This window comes from Sapajus apella, unplaced genomic scaffold, assembly GCF_009761245.1.
Source record: "Sapajus apella isolate SASKATOON/1434 unplaced genomic scaffold, GSC_monkey_1.0 scaffold3, whole genome shotgun sequence".
NCBI classification, from domain to species: domain Eukaryota; kingdom Metazoa; phylum Chordata; class Mammalia; order Primates; family Cebidae; genus Sapajus; species Sapajus apella.
The window spans coordinates 28,305,326-28,332,757 of record NW_022436943.1 but is presented as its reverse complement, the minus strand read 5'-3'; the positions used below and the strand labels follow the sequence as shown (position 1 = coordinate 28,332,757).

General features: G+C 34.7%; 1 protein-coding gene across 50 annotated transcripts in view; it reads right to left on the bottom strand.

Moving 5' to 3' along the window:
* RIMS2 (regulating synaptic membrane exocytosis 2) overlaps window positions 1-27,432 on the bottom strand; it is a 692,961-nt gene that overhangs the window by 278,602 nt on the left and 386,927 nt on the right. The gene's annotated exons all lie outside the window — the stretch shown is intronic.

Sequence of the window (27,432 nt, the reverse complement as noted above, 5' to 3'; positions counted from 1 at the left end):
ATGAATTAGTTAATAACAAAAAATATGTACAGAAGAAAAGTCATTACGAGCTCATCATCACTTATTTCCATACACATTTCATGATGTGAGGATATAGGTGATGAAGAGTTAATAATTTGTACAATTATTATTCTGTAAAGGTATAAGATAAAGATCCTAATTGGTTTAAAGATTAAAATAACATTAAATACTAAATAATGTGGCTAAGTTATCCAGTAGTGATTGATAAAATCTACTAGAAAATAGATAATTTTAGATGCTTACAAAGGCACTTAAGATCAGATAAATTTCAAAACACAATGCATTATATTCCAATGCATTAATGCATCTTTTTTGAATATGCATGACTAATACATTGAATATAGTCAGTTCCTTACTTCTCATGTTCATGGAGAGAAAGCATAATTCAGAGAAGTACACTCAAGACATCTTAAATATCCTTTTAAAAAACTAGCCAAAAGCTATTTATTGCTTTGAGAAAACAATAGGAAAAAAGTCATCTACAATACTAATACATCTAAATTGTGAACTTTGGTATGTTTTCCAAGAAATAGCCTAGGAAATGCACTCATAGTTATTACAATTCAATAGCACTATGTTTGTGTTTTTCCTCACAAAACAATTCTACAGTAAAATTTTTAAATGGGAGTCTTATGGCAAAAATAGCATCAAATTAAATCAACCAGAGCTTTGAGGGCTAAAGCAGATTATGACTACACGCTTAAATATGAAATTATTGCACATAAAAACAAACATGTTGTTATTTGTTTTTAAATATCTTTCACCTTCATGTGTTTCAGGAACAGACACATCCTACATAACATAATTCTTTATTAAAGCATTTTTCCTTCCTTGGTATCAGGAAACATCTAATGAATGAAGACACTGTCGCTATTTCAAAAAGATATTGTCTATCTTCTTCCAGTACACATTATTCTTTCCACAGAATTTAGTTTTATCAGAAAATAAGCTATTTTGTGTATGGTTTATAAAACACTGAGAACTCACATTGCATAAGCTAAGGCAGAGATCATTAAAATGTCCCAGAATTATCCTCCAATATTTGCAACATACTCTTAAAAGCACCTGATAAATTTTTCCATTTGTTTGTTTTAAGTCCTGCACTTTGCCAGCAGAGAAAGTCTCTATTATCAGAAACTTAAGTTCTCATTTTCTCCTCATAATGGTGAGGAAGAACACACCTACCTGTTTTTTATCATGTTTCCCTACTGAATAAACTCTTACTATTATTTTCATTCCAAATGCTGATGTTCATAAAGCTTTAGACATAATCAAATCTGAATCTTTTATAGCCCCAATAGATATGCACAGAATAAAAGTCTAATATAGACAGATGAGAGGATTACAGAAAGAAAGAGTTTAATGTAGTTTAGAAAAAATGTTATTGTGTTTATTTTTACTATTTTGTGACTTGTGGAGCAACTACTGAATCTGCAAGAACAGAAGACAAATTGTTTAACAGATATTAAAACTACAATTATCTGACAACATTGCAATAGACTGGGCACAAAAGAATTTATAGAATTCAGACATATATTCTAAAAGGACGTGGGACAGAAGGCATATAACAGGGATGGGCTATTGAGGAGAGACTTAAGGAGAATTGCACCCAGCTTGTCTGTCAATGGGCAAGGATAGGGTAATGATTAGTTTACTATGCCAGGTGAACTCCAGAACAGAAGGATTACAAGTTTTTGGTACTTGTAAAAAATCAGATCAAAAATGACACCAGCAAAAGATGTTTATTTTATCAGCCTTTGTAAGCTGTACCATGTGGGGATTCATGGGTGAAGTGGCATATTTGGTTTATAAATGCTGCTTCCTTCAAAATGTTGCTGATTCCTTCCTAAATTGAGATTGTATCTGTTTTACATTAACCCTATATAAGTTAAATATATTGCAATTCAGGTCCCTCTAATTGTCTTGTCTTCTGACATTCTGATGAAAATAAGTTATTAGGTTCAATATTTTCTTTTAAAATTAATGGGCCTTTTTGTTGTTGTTATTGTTGTTTTTGAGTCTGAGTTTCGCTTTTGTTGCCCAGGCTGGAGTGCAATGGAGCTATCTTGGCTCACAACAATCTCCACCTCCCAAGTTCAAGTGATCTCCTGCCTCAGCCTCCCAAATAGCTGGGATTATGCACTCGACACTATCCCCAGCTAATTTTGTATTTTTAGTAGAAGCAGGGTTTCATCATGCTGGTCAAACTGGTCTTGAACTCCTGACCTCAAATGATCCACCTACCTTGGCCTCCCAAAGTGCTGGGATTACAAGCATGAGCCACCACACCTGGCCAAAATTAGTGTTTTTAGTGTCGAACTCCTGACCTCAAATGATCCACCTGCCCCTGCTTGGTCTCCCAAAGTGGTAAGATCACAGGTGTGAGCTACCACATCCTGCCAAAATTAGTGTTTTCCACGTACTGTAAGTATTTCTTGATTTATGAGCAAAGACAGAGTCTCCCACATTTTCTTTTGAAAATTTAAAAATTTTGCTTTTTGCACTTACATCCTCATTTATCTTGAACTGAGGTGGTGTATAGTGTGAGATATAAATGCAGTTTCACCTTTCCCATATGGATAACCCATATCTCAGTACCATTTATTTAATATTTCTGCCTTTCCCAAATGATCTATGATGTCACCTCTGTCATCAATAAATGCATTCTATCTGCAAGGATCTAATGCAATTCAAATCAAAGTCCCTATAGGATGGCCTGTATTCTAATTTTTTCCCCTTGTACAGGGTGTCTATCTACAAATCAGTAACTCACTGTGTTTGTTACTATAATGTTACATATTGAAGAGCAAATACATCCACCTTATTATTATTCGCATCTTGGATCATGTCCTTTTGTTCTTTCATATAAATTTTAGATTCAAGTTATCATCTTCAACAAAAATATCCTATAGGGATTTTGATTTTGAATTGCACTGAGCCAATACATTAATTTAGAAAGAACTGCCATATTTTACAGCATGTACATGGCATTTTCTCCATCTAAGTTTGGTCTTTCTATAAAACTTTTAATTTTGCCTACTCACATTGTCCACATTTGTTGGATATATATTTTCATCTTATAATTTCAATTGCTATTAGATATACAGTTAAGAACTATGTTTTCTAAATTAGTTACTCAGACACAGAAATGTAATTTCATTGTAAATGTTAACGAACCACATTGTTAGTCTTTTTTCTCTCTCTTTTTTGCTTCTATTAATGTGATTCTGGTTTAATTTGAATTTTTCCATGTAGATAATCATTATCGCCATTCATTGTGTGTTTCCTTTCTTTTTCCTGCCTTGCTGTGCTGATAACTACAGTGCTGGAAAGAAAGAGAAAAATCTTACATTATTTGTAAAATTGTGATTTAAAATAAATATTTTTCCCTTAGATTGTTATTTGCTAAAGTTACACTTTATCATACATTGGGGAAGGTCTCTATATTGTCAGTTTGCAGAGTGAGATTTCATTTTTACTAAATGTGTTTCTGCATCTATTGAATTGATTGTGCAGATTCTATAATCTAATTTATTTGTATATATAATTTATATATATATATAATTTTCCAAATAAGTAAATATATGTATACATGATAAACCATTCTTGCATTCCTGAGTTTAAGTTCAGTAATATTTATTAAGGATTTAAGCATTTTTACCTCTTAAATATTTTTTTAGAGACAAGGTCTTGATGTGTTGCCCAGGTTGGGATACAATGGCACAATCACAGCTCACTGTAACCTCGAACTCCCAGACTGAAGCAGTCCTCCAGCCTCAGCTTTCTGAGTAGCTAGGACTACAGGTGTATACCACCATGCCTGGCTAATTTTTAAATTTCTTTGCAGAGGTGGGGCTCTTGCTATATTGCCCAGACTGGTCTCAAATTCCTGGCCTCAGTCATCCCACCTTAGCCTACCAAAGCACTGGGATTCAAGGCAATTTTTGCATTTTTATTTATTCATTTTGTCTAACTTTTCAAAGTGTTTGCTATAATTATCACAACTTTATTTATTTTCTGATGTATCGTTTCCATTTGCATCCTGTAACTTCTTTTTATTCTATTAATAAATTTTACTAAAGGTTTATCTTGCTATTCGTTTCAAGGGGTAAACTTTTGGGCCCCATTATTCTGTCAATTAGAAATTTGTTTCATATTTTATTAATTTTTGTTCTTATTTTTATGATTTATTTCCTTCTGCTTTAATTTTATTTCACTATTTTTTCCTAAACTCTTATATTCGATGAGTACATTATAATTTTGTGCCTTTTAATGTTTACTAACATGAGCATTCCCCTGTTAGCACTTCCCTGTATTACTCAAAATTTTATATGTAGTATATTGATTAAAGTTCTATCCTCGGTATATTCTTCTTAGGACTATAAGATATTTACCATAATTCTTAACTCTAAGACACTATCAATTGATTGATGACTAATGATTTCAGAGATGCTAGAGCTTGAAAAAATGCTGATTACAAGTTTCTATTTTTTTTTTAATTTTCAAAAGCACGGGTATAATTTATCTTTCTTTTTACAATTGATGTAATAACATAGTATTAGGGAACATTACGTTAATTTTAAAAATTTGTCAAAAGGAATTATAGAATAGTATATTAATAACTCAAACATTTCATTGTTATAACAGAGGAATGTGAATTCATTAATTGTTAAGTGCAGAGTTCTTCATTTGGCCATAAGATTAAACTCATTAATTGCATTGCTTGATTCTTTTGTAACTTGCTTAAATCTTTGTTTGCTTGACCTGACAATGATGGAAAGCAAATTATATTGGAATCTCCATAAGTGGTGGTAAATTTAAATTTTCTCTCTAGTGTTAGTTTTTGTATATTGCAGTTATTCCATGTAATTCATGCAAGTTGAAAAATACTTCAATAGATTTAAAAAAATAATTTGAAAATGTTTAACACCCAATCATGAAAAATGTCTCCACAAACTAGTAAGAAAAGAATGTTCATAAACTGATAAAGGGTATCTACAAAAGAAAACTACAGCTAACATCACAATTATGAAATATTGAATGTTCCTAAGACAAAGAACATGTAAAGAATGTTCACTCCAAGTACAGTCCTTCTATTCAACATTATACTGCAAGTCCTAAAAAGAGCAATACAGGCAGAAAAAAAAAAAGGTATACAGATTAGAAAGCAAGAAAGAACATGATCATGTAAATAAAAAGTCCTAAGGAAACTACACAAAATTTATTAAGACTAGTAAGTAAATTTAGCAAGATTGCAGGATAGTCAATATAAAAATAAATTATATTTCCTACAGAATAGCAATATACAAACAGAACATTAATTCCCAAACCATGTCCTTTACAAGAATTTTCAAAATCAGGAAATACTTAGAAATAAATTTAATGTAAAATGTGCAAAATATGTATGCTTCAAACCACAAAACACTGCTATATTAGTTTCCTAGGGCTGTTATAACAAGATATCAAACACTGAATACTTAAAACATCAGAAATATATTGTCTCATATCTCTGGAGGATAGAAGTCCAAAATCAAGGTCTTACAGGGCCATGCACTTTGATGGCTCTGGACAGAATCCTTCCCTGTCTCTCTTTGCTTCTGTTATTTGCCAAGAAACTTTGATGTTCCTTTGCTTGTAGTAGTCACATGGACATCTTCTCCCTGTATATATTAATATTCTCCTCTCTGTGTGCATGTCTGTCTCTGTGTCCAAATTCCTCTTTTTCTAAGGACACCAGTCATACTGGATTAGGTCCCACCCTAATGACCTTGTTTTACCTTGGTTACTTCTGTAAATATGCTATTTACAAATAAATTCACACCATGAGGTATTGAGGATTAAGATTTCAACATGTGTTTCTAGGGATCACAATTCAACCCAAACAACTGCTGAGAAGTTAAAGAAGAGAAATAAATGGAGATCCTTTTCTGCAAAATCGAAAGCCAGAAATATTAAAATAATATTATCAGGATGCTGAGAGAAAATAAAAGTCATTCTAGGATTTTATATATAGCTAACCTTTCTATTAGGAGTAAAAAAAAAAAAAAAAAAAAAAAAACCTAAGAGCCCAGGTGTAGTGGGTCACGCCTATAATTCCAGCACTTTGGAAGGCTGAGGCAGGCAGTTGAAGACCAGCCTGACCAATGTGGTGAAACCATTTCTCTACTAAAAATACAAAAGTTAGCTGGGCGTGGTGGTGTGCACCTGTAATCCCAGCTATTCAAGAGGCTGAGGCACAAGAATTGCTTGAACCCAGGAGGTGGAGGTTCCCGGGAGGGGAGGTTGCTGTGAACCAAGATCGCACAATTGCACTCCAGCGTAGGCAATAAGAGCAAAACTCTGTCCCCAAACCAAAAAAAAAAAAAAAAAAAAATCAAAGCAAAACAAAAAACCCAAAGAAAATATTCAGAAAAACAAAGCCTCTTTCCAATTCTTCAGTGAAACAATATCTTTAAAAAGTACTTCAAAAATAAAGAAGCTAATCCCAAAATGAAGGGGTAAAATGCAAAAAAAAAAAAAAAAGTGGTAAAAATTCAGGTAAAGCTAACACATCCTAAAATGACAATTAAAATAATGATTAATCTGGATGCAAAGGTAAAATTCTGTTAGAAATATGTTAGATGATAGGGAAGTAGGTGCTTATCAAATTGCAAAATTTTATACGGTTTGGAAAAAAGGTACAGATATTAATTGACATTACTTTTTTAGGTATGCATGTTAATATTACAAAAGTAATCACTAAAACAATAGAAATTAAAAACAAAAAGCAGAGTGCACAAAATAGTAATAACATGTCCCTATTTGTTAGAAAAAATAATCCATATGCATTTGTCTGTGTGTGCATAAAATATCTGGAAAAATACAGAAGTTGGTAATAGTGGTTCATTCATGAAAAGAGAACTAGAAGTTTGAGAAAAGAGGATGAGAGACACCACAATTTATGCTTTTAAGTTTATACCATATAAATGCATCATTTCAAAAATAATGGCAAAATTTTACAAATGTTTCATTTATAGATAAAAAGAACATATATTGTCTATCGGTTGGGAGCATGCTCTAATATCAACTGTGCAGTTCACATTTTTGAGAGATTGTCACTATGATTGTAATTTTGCAATTTTTCCTTTCACTTCCTTCTGGTTTTTAAAATAGGTGTGATAAAAACCAAAGCCTAGGATTTTAGATGCTTCTCTGATCCTGATAAATCCCCTTTTTGAATCTTATACTAGACCTGAACTAAGCACACCTGGAGATTCATGACAAAGGACATTAGTTGCAGTTGCTTCTGTAGATGGTCCACAAAATCAGGGTTAGAGGGGATAAGAGATAAATGCAGGTTCCAGTTTATCTTCACGGGTTCTAGTTTTCCTTGATTTTCTTTTTTGAATGCATTTTTCCTAGCCAGTTTATCCTTTTGTCCCACAAACACTTCCAGAACCACTATTAAATGAAGAGGCAACAGACTTCCACAGACTTTTTCACTAGATCCTCTTTGTGGTCTTTGGCAAGTGACTTTTCTAAGATTCCTCAACCATTGTCTTAGAACCTTCTCAAAAGAATTCCCAGCTTCTCCCACCATTTTGCAAAGTTTAATTTTCATAATAAATATCTTATTTGATATCCAGCACTAAATGCTTTGGTTTCCTTACTGAGCCTTAAATTATATTTCAGTCCTTAATCCATCTAGAGTTAACTTTTTTGTATATGGTGCAAGAAAAAGCTCAGTTTCTTCTATTTTCTTTTCTTTATAAATAACACTTTTTCCAGTTCATTTATTCTTTTTTAAACTTTCATTTTAGGTTTGAAGGTACATATGTGAAGGTTTGTTACATAGGTGAACTCGTGTCACAAGAGTTTATTGTACAGATTATTTTATCACCCAGGTATTAAGCCCTGTTTCCAACAGTTATCTTTTCTGCTTCTTCCCATCCTCCCACCCTCTACCCTCAAGTAGACCCCAGTGTGTTATTTATTCGTTGTTCATGAGTTCTCATTATTTAGCCCCCCCAAGTAAGAACATGTATTTGATTTTCTGTTCCCTGCATTAGTTTGCTAAGTATAATGGCCTCCAGTTCCATACATATTTCTGCAAAAGACATGATGTCATTCTTTTTTATGGCTTCATAGTATTCTATGGTGTATATGTATCACATTTTCTTTATCCAGTCTGTCATTGAGAGGCATTTAGGTTTATTCCATGTCTTTGCTATTGTGAATAGCGCTGCAATGAACATTTACATGCATGTGTCATTATGGTAGAATGATTTATATTTGTCTGATTTGTCTGTGTCATTATGGTAGAATGATTAATATCTGTCCATCAATGTATATACTTGGTAATGGCATTGGTGGTAATTCCTCAAGGACCTAGAAATAGAAATTCCATTTGACCAAGCAATTCCATTACTGGGTATATACCCAAATGATTATAAATCATTCTATTATAAGGACACATGCACATGTATGTTCACTGTGGCACTGTTTACAATAGCAAAGACTTGGAACCAACCCAAATGCCCATCAATGATAGACTGGACAGGGAAAATGTGGCACATATACACCGTGGAATACTATGCAGCCATAAAAAATGATGAGTTTGTGTCCTTTGTAGGGACATGGATGAACCTGGAAACCATCATTCTCAGCAAACTGACACAGGAACAGAAAATCAAACACCACATGTTCTCCCTCATAGGCGGGTGTTGAACAATGAAAACACATGGACCCAGGGAGGGGAGCATAACACACTGAGGTCTGTGGGTGGACGGACTAGGATAGGGACAGTGGCGGTTGGGAGTTGGGGAGGGATAACGTGGGGTGAAATGCTAGATATAGGTGATTGGGATGGAGGCAGCAAACCACATTGCCATGTGTGTACCTATGCAACAATCCTGCATGTTCTTTACATGTGCCCCAGATCCTAAAATGCAATTATATATATATATATATATATATATATATATATATATACATACATACAAAATAAAAAAACATATTATACTTAAAAAAACATGTTTATAGATTCTTATAAAACTATTGGATTTAGTTTGCCAATATTTTATATAGCCTTTTTTGGGGTCATCTACATATAGGAGTAAAATGAGCCTGTAAGTTTCCCTTCTTGGAATGGCTTTGTAAACTTCTTGTATAAAAGTTATGTTCCCCTTGTAAATGAGCTTGGAAATATTCATATTGTATGTATATTCTGCAAGAGTTTTATTTGATTGGGATAATCAGTTCTTTAAGATTCAGTATAAATAACCTGTAAAAATTGTCTGGGACAAGTGTTTTCTTTGTTAAAACAAGTTTTGCCTCCTCTTTCAACATATTAATAATATCTACAGATAAATGTTTGAGCTTTTTATTTCTTATTGAGTCAGTTTCATAAATATTATTTTTTAAATAATTTGTCCACATGATATATATTTTCAATGTGTCTGGCATATACTAATAGAGTTCTCTTGCCTAAATTGAACTTATTTTATATTATTATTATATATTTTTTTCAAACAGAGTCTCTCTCTGACACCCATGAAGGAGTGCAGTGGCATGATCTCTGCTCATTAGAACCTCCAGCTACCGGATTCAAGTGCTTCTCATGGTTCAGCCTCAAAAGTAGCCAGGGATACAGGCACATGCCACCATGCCTAGCTAAGTTTTGTATTTTTAGTAGACATGGGGTTTCGTCATCTTGGCCAGGCTGTTCATGAATACTGACCTCAAGTGATTTGCCCACCTCAGCCTCACTTTAGTATTGGGATTACAGGTTTGAGCCACCATGCCTGGCCTGAACTTACTTGAATATATACTTTATCTGAAGTTACCTCCCTTTTTACACTCATATTATTTATTTACGTCTAATCTCTTCTTTATCATTTCAGTTTTAAGAATTTTACCTACTTGGTTATTTTTATCTTTTGTTAGCTTTGCATTTCATTAATTGGTTTATATTTCTTAAAATCGTATATAAACCTAAATGTAATATATGATATATAACCATTTTGTCTATCTTATTTCAGTTTGTATAATTATATTGAGTTTCATCCATGTTGTGTTGTAGAGCAATAGTTCATTCTTTTTTATTGCTGAGTAATATTCCATTATATGGGTATCCCAGTGTGCTGATATATTTCCCAGTTGACAAGCATTTGTGTTCTTTGGCTATTATTAATACAAGCAAAAATGCAATTAGCATTCACTTATAAGTGCTGTATGGACATATGCTTTTACTTATTTTTGGTAAACATCTAGGAGTGGAATGGCTGGGCTATATGGTAGATCCATTTTTAACTTTTTAAAAAAACTTCCAAAATGTCTCCAAAAAGGCTGTAACAAATTACTTTCCCACCAGCAGTGTATGAGAATCTTCGTAACATATAAATCTAAGTTTCAGTGTAGGAGAAACTTAGCAATATGTGAAAATCCTCTGCAATGTCTAGTATGGACAATCTTTTGCTTTACTCATTTTATTATGTAATGGTATCTTGTTTGCATTTCCCTAAAAACTACTGTTGAGCATCTTTTTATGTAATTATTTAGCACCCTTATATCTCCCTTAAGAGTCTTAAATCTTATGCCCATTTTTAATTTATTTTAATTCATGAGTTTTGACAGTTTTCTATATATTTAAAATATCAAAATATAAAGGAACTAGATCAAAATGTCTTATGTATTTTGATAAAAGTCCTTTATCAGATATAGGATTTGCAAATATTTCTTCCAGTCTGTGACTTGGCTATTCGTTATGTTAACAGTGTCCTTCAAAGAAAAGTCACATCTTCGTTTTGAGAAAATCCAATTTATTAATCTGCTGTTTAATGAATCATGGTTGCGGTATCTTGTGTAAGAAATCTTTGCCTAGCCAAAGATGTAAAAATATTCTCCTAGGAGTTTTATAATTTTAGCTTTTACATTTAACTCTATGATCCATCTTGAGTTAACTTTTGGATACAGTATGGGTGTGGATAGTTCATTTTCTTTGAGCAGGGACATATAAAGCCTCTATTATCAATTGTTGAAAAGACTATCAATCTATCACTGATTGCCTTTACAGCTTTGCCAAAAATCACTGGTCTTATACAAGTGGGTATTCCTGACTGTTCTATTGGTGCATGTGTATTTTTTATTTCAATGTCTTGAATACTGTAGTTATAAATTTTGAAATCACATAGTAAAAGGCTTTCAAATTTGATCTTCAGATTTTTTTTTTAGCAAATCTAGGTACTTTAATTTTTAATAATAACAGAATTGTTTGTCAATTTATACACAATATCCTGCACAGATTTTAAAATGTACACTGAGCCTACTGAACAATTTGGGGAGAACTGACATATTAATAATATTGATACTTCTGACTCATGAACACAGTGTACTCACATTACTCCATTTATGTAGGTCTTTTAAAATTTCTCTTAACAGTGTTCTGTAGTTTTCAGTTAGAAATATTTTGCATCTTTTGCCAAATTTACACCTAAGTATTTCATATTTTTCACTCTATATTAAGTGGCACTGTATTGCTCTTTTTTAAATTTTACTTTAGATTCAGGGATATATGTGCAGATTTGTTATAGAGGTAAACTTGTGTCAGGGGAGTTTGGTGTAGAGATTATTATGTTACCCAGTTACTAAGCATAGTACCAGATAGGTATTGTTTCTGATCCCCTTCATTCTCTCCCCTTCCATCATCAAGGAGGCTCCAACGTCTGTTGGTTTCCTGTTTATATCTATGTGTTCTCATCGTTTAGCTCCTACTTATAAGTGAGAACATGTGGTATTTGGTTTTCTGTTCCTGTGTTAGCTTGCTTAGGATAATGGCCTCCATCTCCATCCATGTTGCTGCAATTAACATGATTTTGTTCATTTTCATAACTGATGATATTTCATGGTGTATATATACTACATTGTCTTTAACCACCTTACCGCTGATGACTATTTAGTCTGATTCCATGTCTTTGCTATTATGAAAGGTGCTGTGATGAACATATGCATGCATGCATCTTTATGGTTGAATGATTTATATTCCTTTGGGAACATACCAAATAACAGGATTGCTACGGTGAATGGTAATTGCGTTTTTAGTTTTTGAGGAATCGTCACACTACTTTCTACAATGGTTGAACTAATTTGCTCTTCCACCAGTAGCTAATAAGCATTCCCTTTTTTCTGCAACCTTGCCAGCATCTGTAATTATTTGAATTTTTAGTAACAGCCATTCTGACTGGTGTGAGAAGTTATCTCATTGTGGTTTTGATTTGCATTTCTCTAATTATTAGTAATGTTGAACATTTTTTCATAAGCTTATTGGCCACATGGCTATCTTCTTTTTATTATTATTATTATTATACTTTAAGTTCTGGGGTACATGTGCAGGTAATGTAGGATTGTTACATAGGTATATACATGCCATGATGGTTTGCTGCATCCATCCTCCATCACCTATATAAGGTATTTCTCCTAATGTTTTCCCTCCCCAATACTCTCACCCCCTGCTATTCCTCCCCTACCACAACAGGCCCCAGTGTGTGATGTTCCCCTCCATGTGTCCATGTCTTCTCATTGTTCAACACCCACTTATGAGTGAGAACATGTGGTGTTTGGTTTTGTATTCTTGTGTCAGTTTGCTGAGAATGACGGTTTCCAGCTTCATCCATGTCCCTGCAAAGAAAATGAACTCATCCTTTTTTATGGCTGCATAGTATTGCACAGTGTATATATGCCATACTTTTTTTATCCAGCTATCATTGATGGGCATTTTGTGGTTCCACGTCTTTGCTCTTGTAAACAGTGCCACAATGAACATACGTGTACATGTGTCTTTATAATAGGATGATTTATAATCCTTTGGGTATATATCCAGTTATGAGATTGCTGGGTAAAATGGCATTTCTATTTCTAGATCCTTGAGGAATTGTCACACTGTCTTCCACAATGGTTGAACTAATTTACACTCCCATCAACAGTGTAAAAGTGTTTCTATTCTACACATCCTCTCCAGCACCTGCTATCTCCAGATTTTTTAATGATTGCCATTCTAACTAGCGTGAGATGATATCTCAATGTGGTTTTGATTGGCATTTCTCTAATGACCAGTGATGATGAGCATTTTTTCATATGTTTGTTGGCTGCATAAATGTCTTTTTGGAAAAGTGTCTGTTCATATCCTTCACCCACTTTTTGATGGGGTTGTTTTTTTCTTGTAAATTTGTTTTAGTTCTTTATAGATTCTGGATATTAGCCCTTTGTCAGATGGGTAGATTGCAAAATTTTTTTCCCATTCTGTTGGTTGCTGGTTCAATATAATGATTGGGTTTTTTTGCTATGCAGAAGCTCTTTAGTTTAATCAGATCATATTTGTCAATTTTGGCTTTTGTTGACAATGCTTTTGGTGTTATGAAGTCCTTGCTGATGCCTATGTCCTGAATGGTATTTCCTAGGTTTATTCTAGGATTTTATGATATTAGGTCTTATGTTTAAATCTTTAATCCATCTAGAGATAATTTTTGTATAAGGTGTAAGGAAGGGGTCCAGTTTCAGCTTTTTGCACACAGCTAGCCAGTTTTCCCAACACAATTTATTAAACAGGGAATCTTTTCCCCATTGCTTGTTTTTGTCAAGTTTGTCAAAGATGAGATGGTTGTAGATGTGTGGTGTTACTTCCAAGGCCTCTGTTCTGGTCCATTTGTCTATATCTCTGTTTGGTACTAGTACCATGCTATTTTTATTTTGTAGCCTTGTAGTATAGTTTGACGTCAGGTAGTGTGATGCCTCCAGCTTTGTTCTTTCTGTCTCAGCTATATGGGCCCTTTTTTGGTTCCATATGAAGTTTAAGGTGGTTTTTTCCAGTTCTGTGGTCAATGATAGCTTGATGGGATAAGCATTTAATCTATAAATTACTTTGGGCAGTATGGCTATTTTCATGATACTGATTCTCCTATCCATGAGCATGGAATGTTTCCATCTGTTTGCGTCTTCTCTTCCTTGAGAAGTGGTTTGTAGCTCTCTTTGAAGAGGTCCTTCATGTCCCTTGTTAGTTGTATTCCTAGGTATTTTATTCTCTTTGTAGCAATTGTGAATGGGAGTTCACTCATGTTTGGCTCTCTGCTTGTCTGTTATTGTTTTATAGGAATGCTTGAGATTTTTGCACATTGATTTTGTATCCTGAGACTTTGTTGAAGTTGTTTATCATCTTAAGGAGATTTGGGGCTGAGAATATGGGGTCTTCCAGATATACAATCATGTCATCTGCAAATAGAGACAATTTGACTTCCTCTTCTCTGAACTAAATACGCTTTATTTCTTTTTCTTGCCTGATTGCTTTAGCCAGAACTTCCAATACTATGTTGAATAGGAGTGGTGAGAGAGGGCACATTTGTCTGGTGCCAGTTTTCAAAGGGAAAGCTTCCAGTTTTTGCCCATTCATTATGATATTGGCTGTGGGTTTGTCATAAATAGCTTTTATTATTTTGAGATACATTCCATCAATACCTAGTTTATTGAGAGTTTTTAGCATAAAGGGCTGTTGAATTTTGTCAAAGGCCTACTCTGCATATATTGAGATAGTCATGTAGTTTTTGTCTTTGGTTCTGTTTATGTGGTGGATTACATTTATAGACTTGCATATGTTGAACCAGCCTTGCATCCCTGGGATGAAGCCTACTTGATCGTGATGGATAAGCTGTTTGATGTGCTATTGCAATTGATTTGCCAGTATTTCATTGAAGATTTTTGCATCTATGTTCATCATGGATATCGGCCTGAAGTTTTCTTTTTTTGTTGAGTCTCTGCCGGGTTTTAGTATCAGGATGATGTTGGTCTCACAAAGTGACTAAGGGAGAATTCCCTCTTTTCGTATTGTTTAGAATAGTTTCAGAAGGAATGGTACCAGCTCCTCTTCATACGTCTGGTAGAATTTGGCTGTGAACCCATCTGGACCTGGACTTTTTTTGGTTGGTATTTAGCCTATTTATATTTAAGGTTAATATTGTTATATGTGAATTTGATCCTGCCATTTTGATACTAGCTGGTTGTTTTGACCATTGGTTGACACAGTTTCTTCATTGTGTCAATGGTCTTTACCACTTGTTATGTTTTTGCAGTTGCTGGTACTGGTTGTTCCTTTCCGTGTTTAGTGCTTCCTTCAGGATATCTTGTAAGGCAGGCCTCGTAGTGACAAAATCTCTCAGCAATTGCTTGTCCATAAAGGACTTTTTTTCTCCTTCACTTAAGAAACTTACTTTAGCTAGATATGAAATTCTGGGTTCAAAGTTCTTTTCTTTAAGGATGTTGAATATCGGCTCCCACTCTCTCTGGCTTGTAGGGTTTCTGCCAAGAGATCTGCTGTGAGTCTGATGGGCTTCCCTTTGTGGGTGACCCAACCTGTCTGTCTGGCTTCCGTTAGCATTTTTTCCTTAACCCTGGTGAATCTGATGATTACGTGCCTTGGGTTTCTCTTCTTGAGGAATATCTTTGTGGTGTTCTCTGTATTTCCTGGATTTGAATGTTGGCCTGCCTTGCTAGGTTGGTAAAGTTCTCCTGAATAATATCCTGAAGAGTGTTTTCCAGCTTGGATTCATTCTCTCTGTCACATTCAGGTACACCTATCAAATATAGATTAGGTCTTTTCACATAATCCCATATTTCTTGGAGGTTTTGTTCATATCTTTTCACTCTTTTTTCTCTTAGCTCGGCTTCTCATTTTATTTCATTGAGTTGATCTTCAATCTCTGATATTCTTTCTTCTGCTTGATCGATTTGGCTCTTGAAACTTGTATATGTTTTGTGAAGTCCTCATGCTGTGTTTTTCAGCTCCATCAAGTCATTTATATTCTTCTCTGAGCTGGTTATTCTAGTTAGCATTTCGTCTAACCTTTTTCCAAGGTTCTTAGTTTCTTTGCATTGGGTTAGAACATGTTCCTTTAGCTCAGAGAAGTTTGTTATTACCTACCTTCTGAAGTCTCCTTCTGTCAATTTGTCAAACTCATTCTCTGTCCAGTTTTGTTTCCTTGCTGGTGAGGAGCTGTGATCCCTTGGAAGAGGAAAGGTGGTTTTTTTGTAATTTCAGCCATTTTGAGCTGGTTTCCTCCCATCTTCATGGATTTATCTACCTTTGGTCTTTGAACTTGATGACTTTCAGATGGGGTCTCTAAGTGGACGTCCTTTCTGTTGACGTTGAAGCTACTTCTTTCTGTTTTTTAGTTTACCTTCTAACAGTCAGGCCCCTCTGCACAGGACTGCTGGAGATGTACTACAGACCCTGCTTGCCTGGGAAACACCCACAGGGGCTGCAGAACAGCAAGGATTACTGCCTGTTTCTTCCTCTGGTAGCTTTGTCCCAGAAGAGTACTCGCCAGATGTCAGCCAGAGCTCTCCGTTAAGAGGTGCCTTTTTGGATATAAGAGGGTCAGGGAGCCACTTGAGGAGCCAGTCTGTCCCTTATCAGAACTCAAGTGCTATGCTGGGAGCTCCCTTTCTCCCTTCAGAGCTGCTGGGCAGAGACGTTTAAGTATGCTGCAGTGGAACTCACAACTGCCTTTTCCCTGGAGTTCCATCCTGGGAAGGTGGGGCTTTACTTATAAGTCCCTGATGAGCTGCTGACTTTTTTCCGAGACGCCCTGCCCAGCAAGAAGGGAGCCTAGTCACAATCTGCCTGCAGAGGTGTTGCTGAGCTGCTGCGGGCTCTGCCCTGCTGCTATGTAAACTTCCTTGCAATTTGGTTTATACAAGCAAGATTAAAACTGCCTTAGTAATGGCAGATGTCCCTCCCGCTACTAGTTCGACCATCCTAGGTCAAGCTCAAACTGCTGTTCTGGCTGCATAAATCTCAAGCCAGTGGGTTTCAGTTTGCTGGTCTTTGTAGGGGTCAGACCTGCTGAGCCAGATCACTTGGCTCCTTGCCTTCAGCCTCCTTTCCTTCAAGGGAATGGGTGGTTCTGTCTCACAGGCATTCCAGGCATGGGCTAAAACCACCACCAAGTTTTGTGCTGGAAACCTGCAGTGCTGGAGGTGTTGGCACCATCAGGAATCTCCTGGTCTGTGGGCTGTAAAGACTGTGGGAAAAGTGCTGTATCTGAGCTGGAGTGCTGGAGTGTCCAGAAAAGTACCCAATGGCCACCCTTGTGTGTGTGGGGGTCCTCCAGTCCCTTGCCCTTCTTGGGTGAGGTAGCGCCCCACCCTCCTTGGTTTGCCCTCCTTGGGCTACACCCACTGTCCAACCAGTCCCATTGAGATGAACCTGGTACCTCGGTTGGAAATGTGAAGATCACTCGCCTTCTGCTCCCACTCTCTGTGTGCACGCCAGACCTGTTCCTATGAAAACCATTTGTTCAGGTCCCTTGTTCACTTTTTAATGAGGTTGTTTAATGCTTATAAATTTGTTTAAGTTCCTTATAGATTCTTGATATTAGACCTGTGTCAGATACATAATTTGCAAATATCTTCTCCCATTCTGCAGGTGGTCTGTTTCCTCTGTTGATAGTTTTTCTGTGCAGAAGCCCTTTAGTTTAACTAGAACCCATTTGTCAATATTTTTACTTTAGTTGCAATTGCTTTTGGCATCTTTATTGTGAAATCTTTGCCAACTCCAATCTCCAGAATGATAATTTCTAGGTTGTCTTTCAGGGTCTTTACAGTTTTTACATTAAGTCTTTAATCTATCTTGAGTTGACTTTTTGTATATGGTGTAAGGAAGGGGTCCAGTTTCAATCTTTTGGATATAGCTAGCCAGTTATTCCAGCACGATCTTGTGAACAAGGAGTCCTTTCCCATTACTTCTTTTTGCCAGTTCAGTCAAAGATTTGATGGCTGTGGGTGTGTGCCAGTATTTCTGAGCTCCTCATTCTGTTTCATTGGTCTGTGTGTCTTTTTTTTTTTTTTTTTTTGTAAAAATACTATGCTGTTTTGATTACAATAGCCCAGCAGTATAGTTTCAAGTTGGGTAATATGATGTCTACAGCTTTGTTGTTTTTGCTTAGGAGTGCCTTGGCTATTTGGGCTCTTTATTGGTTCCATATAATTTTTTAAATAGATTTTTTTTAAAAATTCTATGAAGAATGTCATTTGTAGTTTGATAGGAAGTTTGATAGGAATAGCATATAATCTGTCAATTGCTTTGGGAAGTATGGCCATTCTAATGATATTAATTCTTGCTATCCATGAGCATGGAATGTTTTTCCATTTTCTTGTGTCATCTCTGATTTCTTTAAGCAATGTTTTGTAATTCTCACTGTAGAGATCTTTCATCTCCCTGGTTAACCGCATTCCTAAGTATTTTATTCTTTTCATGGCAATTGAGAATGGAATGGCATCCCTAATTTAGGTCTAGCTTGGCTCCTGTTGGTGCATAAAGGTGCTACTGATTTTTTTTTTTTTTTTTTGAGACGGAGTTTCGCTCTTGTTACCCAGGCTGGAGTGCAATGGCGCGATCTCGGCTCACCGCAACCTCCGCCTCCTGGGTTCAGGCAATTCTCCTGCCTCAGCCTCCCAAGTAGCTGGGATTACAGGCACGCACCACCATGCCCAGCTAATTTTTTGTATTTTTAGTAGAGACGGGGTTTCACCATGTTGACCAGGATGGTCTCGATCTCTTGACCTCATGATCCACCCGCCTCGGCCTCCCAAACTGCTGGGATTATGGGCGTGAGCCACCGCACCCGGCCCTGATTTTTATACATTGATTTTGTATCCTGAAACTTTCCTGCAGTTGTTTTCCAGCTCAAGGTGCTTTTGGTCAGAGACTATGGGGTTTTCTAGATAAGAATCATGTCATCTGCAAACAGGGAGTGTTTGGCTTCCTCTTTTCCTATTTGGATGCTTTTTATTTCTTTCTCTTGCCTGGCTGCTCTGGCCAGAACATCCAATACTATGTTGAATAGCTGTGGTGAGAAGATGGCATCCCTGTCTTGTGTCAGTTTTCAAGGGAAATGGTTCCAGCTTTTGCCCATTCACTATGATACTGGCTAAGTGTTTGTCATAGGTGGCTCTTATTATTTTGAAGTATGTTCCTTCAATGACTAGCTTATTGAGAGTTTTAAACATCAAGGAATGTTGAATTTTAATGAAAGCCATTTCTGCATCTGTTGAAATCATTATGTGATTTTTGAATTTAGTTTTGTTTACAGGATGAATCACATTTATTGATTTGTACATGTTGAACCAATCTTGCATCCCAGGGAGAAAGCCTACTTGATTGTAGTAGATTGACTTTTTGATGTGGCACTGTATTTTTCCATTTTTAATTGTTTATTGCTGTTACATAGAAATAATTGATATTGTATCTTGATCTTATATATAGTGACCTTGAAAGATTCACTTCTTAAAATGGTTTTTGTATAGATCCCATCTGACTTTCTAAATGGATGAACATGCATGCAAATAAAGACCCTTTTTCTTCTTTTTCAATCTGGATGCATTTGATTTTTCTTGCCTTACAGTACAAGCTAGAACCACAATTATAACAATAACAGCTGGGAGGGCAGACATCTTTTTCTCGTTTGTGACCTTGGGAGGAAAGAATGCAGACTTTCACCACTATGATTTAGCTGTAGGGTTTGATACGTGTTCTTTATTGACTTGAGAAAGTTCCTTTCTATTCTTCTTTGCTTAGGGTCTTTTACAGGGCTGAACATTGGATTTTGCCAAATGCTTTTTCTTGAGATGATCTTTTGAGATGATGATAATTTTTTTTCTTTTTTAGTTTAATATAGTGAGTGACATTATTTTGTTTTTCAAATGTTAAACAAACATTGCATTCCTGGTATAAAATCCATTTGGTCATGATATATTGTCCCTTTTATGTACTGTGAATTTTCTATATTTTTATTTTGTAAAATATTTCTAAATTTAATATGCTAAATTTGTTAAAATTTTCATGAGGTTTATTGGTCTGTAGATTTCTTTTAATGTGCTAGTTGTTGGTATCAGAGTAATGTTTGTTTCATAAAATGAGCTGGATAGCATTCCCAACTTTATAATATTCTGCAAGAGTTTGTAAAGAATTGGTATTGTATCACTCTTACATGTTTGGCAGACTTTGTTGATAAAGTCATCTGGGCCTAAACTTTTTTTGAGGGAAAATTTTAGCTACAAATTCAATTTCTCAGATAGATATTGGGCTATTCAAGTTATTTCTTTCTTCTTGAAAGAGCCTCAAGTTTGTGTCTTTCAAGGAAATTTTCTATTTCATCTAGGTTGTCAAATATATTTGCATCAAGTTGCTCACAGTTTTCCCTTACTGTCTTTTTAATATTTGCAGAATGTGTAGCGATATCACCTGTCTTTTTCCTGATGTTGATAATTTGTCTTCTGTCTTTTTTTTGCTGACCATCCTGCCTAAAGGCTTATCAATTGTATTGATATTTTCATAGCTCGACCTTTGGTTTCATTTATTTTCTCAATTGATTTTCTGTCTTTATTTCTTTTATTTCTGTTTTGACTTTTATTCCCTTCTACTTAATTTGAGTCTATTTTGCTCTTGTTTTTGAAGTTTGTTAAGGTGAAAACATGCCACTGATTTGAGACGATTTTTGGTATTAATAATATGTGTGGCCAGGCGTGGTGGCTCACGCCTGTAATCCCAGCACTTTGGGAGGTTGAGGTGGGCAGATCACCTGAGTTGAGGAGTTCAAGACCAGCCTGGCCAACATGGTAAAACCTTGTCTCTAATAAAAATTTAAAAATTAGCCAAGCATGGTGGTCGGCTACCACCACTCCGTTGTAGATATGGGGTCTCATTAAGTTGTCCATGTTGGTCTCAAACTCTTAAGCTCAGTTCGTTCTTTCCCCTCAGCCTCCCAAACTGCTGAGATTACAGGTGTGAGACACCACTCCTGGCTTCGACTGTAATCCCAGTTACTTGGAAGGCTGATACAGGAGAATCGCTTGAACTCAGGAGACGAAGGTTACAGTGAGCTGAGATTGTGCCACTGTACTTCAGCATGGGTGACAGCATGAGACTCTGTCTCAAAAAAAAAAAAAATATATATATATATATATGGATGCTAAATGCTACACATTTATATGCCCACACACACATATATGTGTGCTTAATGCCACAGCTATACATTTCCCCACTGTTCTGCTTTAGTTGTATCCCATGAATTTTGATACATTAGGTGTTCATTTCATTTAGTTCAAAATAATTTTTAATTTCCTTTCTTACTTCTCCTTTGATTCATGGTTATTTAGAAGTGTTTCATATGCAAATATTTCAAGATTGTCCAGATATTTTCTGATATTGATTTCTAATTTAATTCTATTGTGATCAGATAACACACTTTGACTTGAGTACTTTCAAATTTATCAATATTTGTTGTTAAACAAATATTATCAATATTTGTTGTTAAACAAATATTATCAATATTTGTTTTGGTAGGATTAAGGTCTACCTTAGTGAATGTTCTCAAAGCACTAGAAGAGAAGATGTTTTCTGTTTTGCAGTGTTTTGTAAATGTCAGACAGAGGCTTCAAGCTTTCTATTTGTTCTATAAATGTTGATATAAGTACAGAAATCTCTTACTGTAATTGAGATTGTATCTATTCTGTAGTTTTATCACTGAATGTTCTTTTCTTTCTTTCTTTTTGTTTTTTACGACAGAGTCTCGCTCTGTTGCCCAGACTGGTGTGCAATGGTGTGATCATGGCTCACTACGGCCTCGACCTCCCAGGCTCAAGTCATCTTCCCAACTCAGCCTCTCAAGTAGCTGGAACTGCAGGTGCATGCCACTGAGCCTGGCTAAATTTATTTATTTTTCTTTTTTTTTTTTTTTTGTAGAAATGAGGTCTCATTATGTTGTCCAGGTTGGTCTCAAACTCTTAAGCTTAATCAATTCTCCCATCTCAGCCTCCCAAAGTGCTGAGTTTATAGGTGTGGGCCACCACTCCTCACTAAAATTAAAGTATAATTTATATAAAACATAAATATTTAAGTATACAGTTCAAAATTTTCAGTAAATTCTAAAATTTGTGTTACATCACTACAATCTAATTAGAATATCTCCTTCACCCCCAAAAGATCGCTCATACCCATTTTCAGTCACTGTCTATTGCTACTTACAGCCAACTGCTAACTTAATATGTTTTGGTAGATTTGTCACTTCTATACATTTTATATAAATAGAATCATATAACACATGGCCTTTTGCATCTGGCATCTTTCATTTAGCATAATATTTTTGAAGTTTGACTATGTTGTAGTATGTAGCAGCATCTTCTTTCTTATTATATATGGTAATCAATTGTGCAGATATACCACATTTTATTATCCATTCACTGGTTGATGAATATTTGGACTATTTCTACTTTTAAATCATTATGAATAATGCTGCTATAAACATTCATGTACAAGTCTTTCAGTGAACATTCATTTTCATTTCTCTTGAAGGTGAATTGGTGGTCATACGGTAAATTTATTTTTAACTTTTTAACAAAAGACCAAACTGTTTTCCAAAGTGGCTGTACTATTTCACATTTACATCAGCAAATGGATAAGGGTTCCAATTTCTCCTCATCCTTGCAAAAATTTGTTATCCCCTGTCTTTTTTATTATATTTATTCTAGTGGGTGTGAAGTAATATAATTGTAGCAAACTTGCATTTCACTAATAACTAATGATGTTGGGCATCTTTTCATGTCCTTATCTGCCCTCTATATATTTTATTCAATCAAATGACTATCAAGTATTTGCCCACTTTTTGACAGCACTATTTATCTTCTTACTATTGCATTTTAAAGGCTCCTTATATATTTTGGATGCAAGACCTCTGTCAAATATATGATTCACAAATAAACATTACGCGCTGCATAATGATGTTTCAGTAAACAATTAACTGTATATAAGATAGTGGTCCCATATAATTATGATGGAGCTGAAAAATTCCCTATTGATGTCATAGCCATCACAATGTCTCAGTGCAATTGCTTTATTTTTTATAAAGTGTAGCCTAAGTGTTCAATGTTTATAAAGTCTACAGTAGTGTACAGTAATGTCCTAGGCCTCCACATCACTTACCAAGTTGCTCATTGACTCACCCTAAACAACTTTCAGTCCTGCAAGCACCACTTATGATAAGTACCCTATTCAGGTATATAATTTTTTAATCTTTTAAACCATATTTTGACTGTACCTTTTCTATATTTAGATACATTTAGATAAACTAATACTTATTAATTATAACTGCTTACAGTATTCAGCATAGTAACATGCTTGTACAGGTTTGCAGCCTGCAAGCCACAGACTATACCATCTTTCTGAGGTTTACAGTAGGCTATACCACCTAGGCTTGTATAAGTGCACTCCTCTATGATGTTCATACAAAGATGAAATTTTCCAATGGCACATTTCTCAGAAAGTAACCTGGTCATTAAGTGCCAGATGACTGTATTTTCTCCCAGCCTGAAGCTCTTAAAAAAATCTTGATGATGTCTTCAGAAGCAAATGTTTTACATTGTGATGAAGTCCAATGTATTATTTTTTATTAATCAAGCTTTTGGTGTTGTCTTGGGGAAAACTCTGCCTAACTCAAAGAAATGAAGATTTTTATCCTACGTTTTCATCTAAGTCTTTTATAGTCTTTACCTCTACAGCTAGGTCTATTATCCATTTTAAGTTAATTTTTGTGTATAGTGTGAGGTCAGGTCTAAATTAACTATTTTGTATGTGGATATTCAATTGTTCCAGCATTATTAGAAAAAAAAAAAAACCCTATTTTCCCCCATTGAATTGCTTTGGTTCCTTTGTTGTGAATCAATTGATCATGAATATAATTTCTGAATTCTAAATTAGGTTCCATTTATCTATAGATCTATCATTATGCCAGTATTACACCATTGCAATTACTGTAGCTGTATAATAAATATGGAAATGAGGTAATATACATCTTCAAGATTTGTTTTGGCTATTCTGGATCTTATATATTTGTATATAAAGGTTAGAATCAGCTTATTAATTTCAGCAAAATATCCTGCTTAGATTTTGATAGAAGTTGGGTTTAATCTTAATTTTTATAGAAATTGGGTTTAATTTGGGCAACAGCTACCATCTTAATAATACTGGGTCTTCTAATTCATGCATGTGGAATACATCTCCATTTATTTATATTTTTTTCATTTCTCTGAAAAATGTTTTGTGATTTTTTTGTGTGTGTGTGTAGAAGCTTGCACTTACTTTGTAAAATTTAATTCATTCATTTTTGGGTTTCTTTTGGGGGGGGTCTTTTTTGAGATGGAGTCTCACTCTGTCACCTAGGCTGGAGTGCAGTGGCATGGTTTCGGCTCACTGTAACCTCTGCCTTCCAAGCTCAAGTGATTATCCTGTCTCAACCTCCCAAGTAGCTGTGATTACAGGTGCCAGCCACTATGCTCGGTTAACTGTTGTACTTTTAGGAGAGATGGGGTTCCACCATTTGCATTCTTTCACCAAAAGAATTCAATACTCATTCATAATTTAAAAATAAAAGTGAATAGGCATAGAAGAGAACATAGTAGGCCTTGATGAGAATCCTCCACAAAGTAGGCACAGAAGAGAACCTTCTTAACATGATAAAGACCACTCATGAACACCTTTTAGGTGACAAACCATATTTAATGGTAATGAATGCTTTTCCTCTAATATTGACAACCTGAAAAGGCTCGTCTCAACTCCTGACTTCAAGTGATCTGCCTGCCTCAGCCTCCTAAATTGCTGGGATTATAGGCATGAGCCACTGTGCCAGGTCAAAAATGTTTTCTTAATTTCCTTCTCAAAATGTTGCTGTATAGATTCTTGAATACTGTTCATGCATCTTAGGACCTTGCTGTCCTTGTTTATTAATTCTAGTAGGTTTTGTGTGGGGTCTTTAGAATCTTCTACATACAGAATCATGTCATCTGTGAATAAAGGTAGTTTCTCTTCTTCCTTGCCATTCTGAATGCCTTTTATGTATTTTTCTTTCCTCACTGTCCTAACTAGAATCTCCAGTGTACTGTTGAATAGAGTGATAAGAAGAGACATCCTTTCCTAGTTATCAATATTAGAGGGAAAGCATTCATTACCATTAAATATGATTTGCCATCTAAAGGGTGTTCATAGGTATCTTTATCACGTTAAGAAAGTTTTCTTCTGTGCCTACTTTGTGGAGGGTTCTCTTGTAGGCCTACTACGTTCTCTTCTATGCCAATTTCACTTTTTTTTGTGGTGTGAATAAGCACTGAATCCTGCCAAAGCTTTTTGTTCATATTTTCATATATTCATGTGAAATAAACATATGAAATATATATGTTTTTGTTCTTTTTTCTATTAATATGTTGAATTACATTAATTGATTTTTAGATAATGAACCAACTCTATATTACTGGGATAAATCCCTTTTGATTATGATATATAATCTTTTTATATACTGTTGGATTTCATTTATTAATAATTTGTTGAAGATATCTATGTGTATGTTCATGAAGAATATTTGCCCGTAGTTTTCTTTTCTTGTGATATGTTCCTCTGACTTTGGCATGAGGAAAATACTGGCCTTATAGAATGAATTGGTGGGTGTTCCCTTCTCTTTTTCATTAAGGAATTTGAGAAACATTAGTGTTATTTTTCTTAGGTTTAATAAAATTAAAGAATGAAGCCAAGACTTTTCTTTTTTCAAAGATTTTTCATTATTAATTCATTAATTCAGTTTCTTTACTTATTATAGATTTATTCAGATTTGTAACTTTTTATGGGTCAGTTTCTCTAATTTGTGGCTATCCAGGAATTTATCTATGTCATCCATGTTGTTTACCATTTGGGCACAGAGTTGTTCATTGTATTCCAATGTAATTCCCCAAATGGGAATTACATACTTTTAATGATAACTGTTCATCTATATATGATACATACTTATAAATAAACATAATTACTTATCCACTAGATGAAGAAAAACCCTTAAGGAGGTTCTTGTCATCAATGAGGTTTATAAAATATGAGTAGATTTATTTATTCATATCCTGACTTGTACCTTCTATTATGATTCATATATCCTGTTAGCCTAATTAGCCAAACATAATGTTGTTTTTAGCTTTGTATCTATTCTTAAATGTTATTTCCTAGTTTTTGTTTCTTTTTTTTATGTGTATGTACATGGTTTTACTTATCTTCAGGTTTACACATCATTAATACGTTATTATTAGAGGTTAGCTGACAGTGTCAAGACAGGCATGGTAAAACTTGGTGCCATTATATTGCTCATGAATAAATTTAATACTATTACTAAGTACCAGAAAGATCATTTGGGGATGTAAAAATATTAAAAGCTACAAGATAAATTATAATAACTACATGAAAATCCATGTCACATACAGCTAACCAGTACTCTGATCTCATTGTTTCTCACATCCACTATTCCTAATTAGCGAGGGGAAAAAATGAAAAATGTTGGTAGATTTAAGCATTTCAGGTATTGAGAGTCATCAAATCTACTAGTTATTATAATAAAAACTGAAGAAAAGGCCAACCCCAAAAGAAAAGGAAATGCTGGCTAGTGTTAGCAGCCTATAAACATTAAGAATCAGTATGTAATAAATTATATTAGGTTACTACATACATTAATAATCATCATGTGGTAACCCATCACCCTACACTGTTATTTAGAGAGAGTATACTGAATAGATACAATAGTCGCAAAGAATAGAATTAGTTCATATACAATTCATTGTAACATGATTATCAAAACAAAGGATGTTGTAATGGCCTTTGAAAATAGAAGTGGGTGAGTGTTTACTGTGTGGGGAGGCTGAAAGAAGTTAATGCTGTAGAATTAGTGTTCAGTTAATGCCATCCAAAGGTACAATACAGTATTAAGTGGACATAAAATTCCAGTAAAGAGACGTTATTTTAAAAAGGAGTGAAGATAAGTCTCTAGGCTTTCCTGTGACTACTAAGTATACCATAAGATCAATCCTTAGCTCTAATTCTCTAATAATCAAGCAGCCTTCTAATATATATAATGCATTATTCTATTCAGCAGAAGGGTATGATCCATATAGATGAAACTCATTTGTTAAATTGCCAGCTATACTTCCAATGATTAATAAATGACATGGCATTTGTGCTTATAAATTTATACTTCTAAATTTTGGTTAATGTCAATCAGTCCTGGCAGAACTTGACAAAAAGTTTACTAAAGCTGGAGCATGCTGCCTCCATAAAAATATAACTACCCCATGAATACTATGCAAAACAGTATGCATACACCTTAGTTTCCAATAATAGATTCATTAGAAAAATAATGACCTGAGATTTAGGGGCAAAGAGCCTAAAATGTCATTTTTCAATCTGAAAAATATTTCTGAGTTTATTCGAAGCATCTCTGTAATAATGTAATTCTATTTCATATTTCAGGCTGTACAATCCAGGGAAAAATGTACATGATGATAATGATAACAATAATAATAATATCAGTT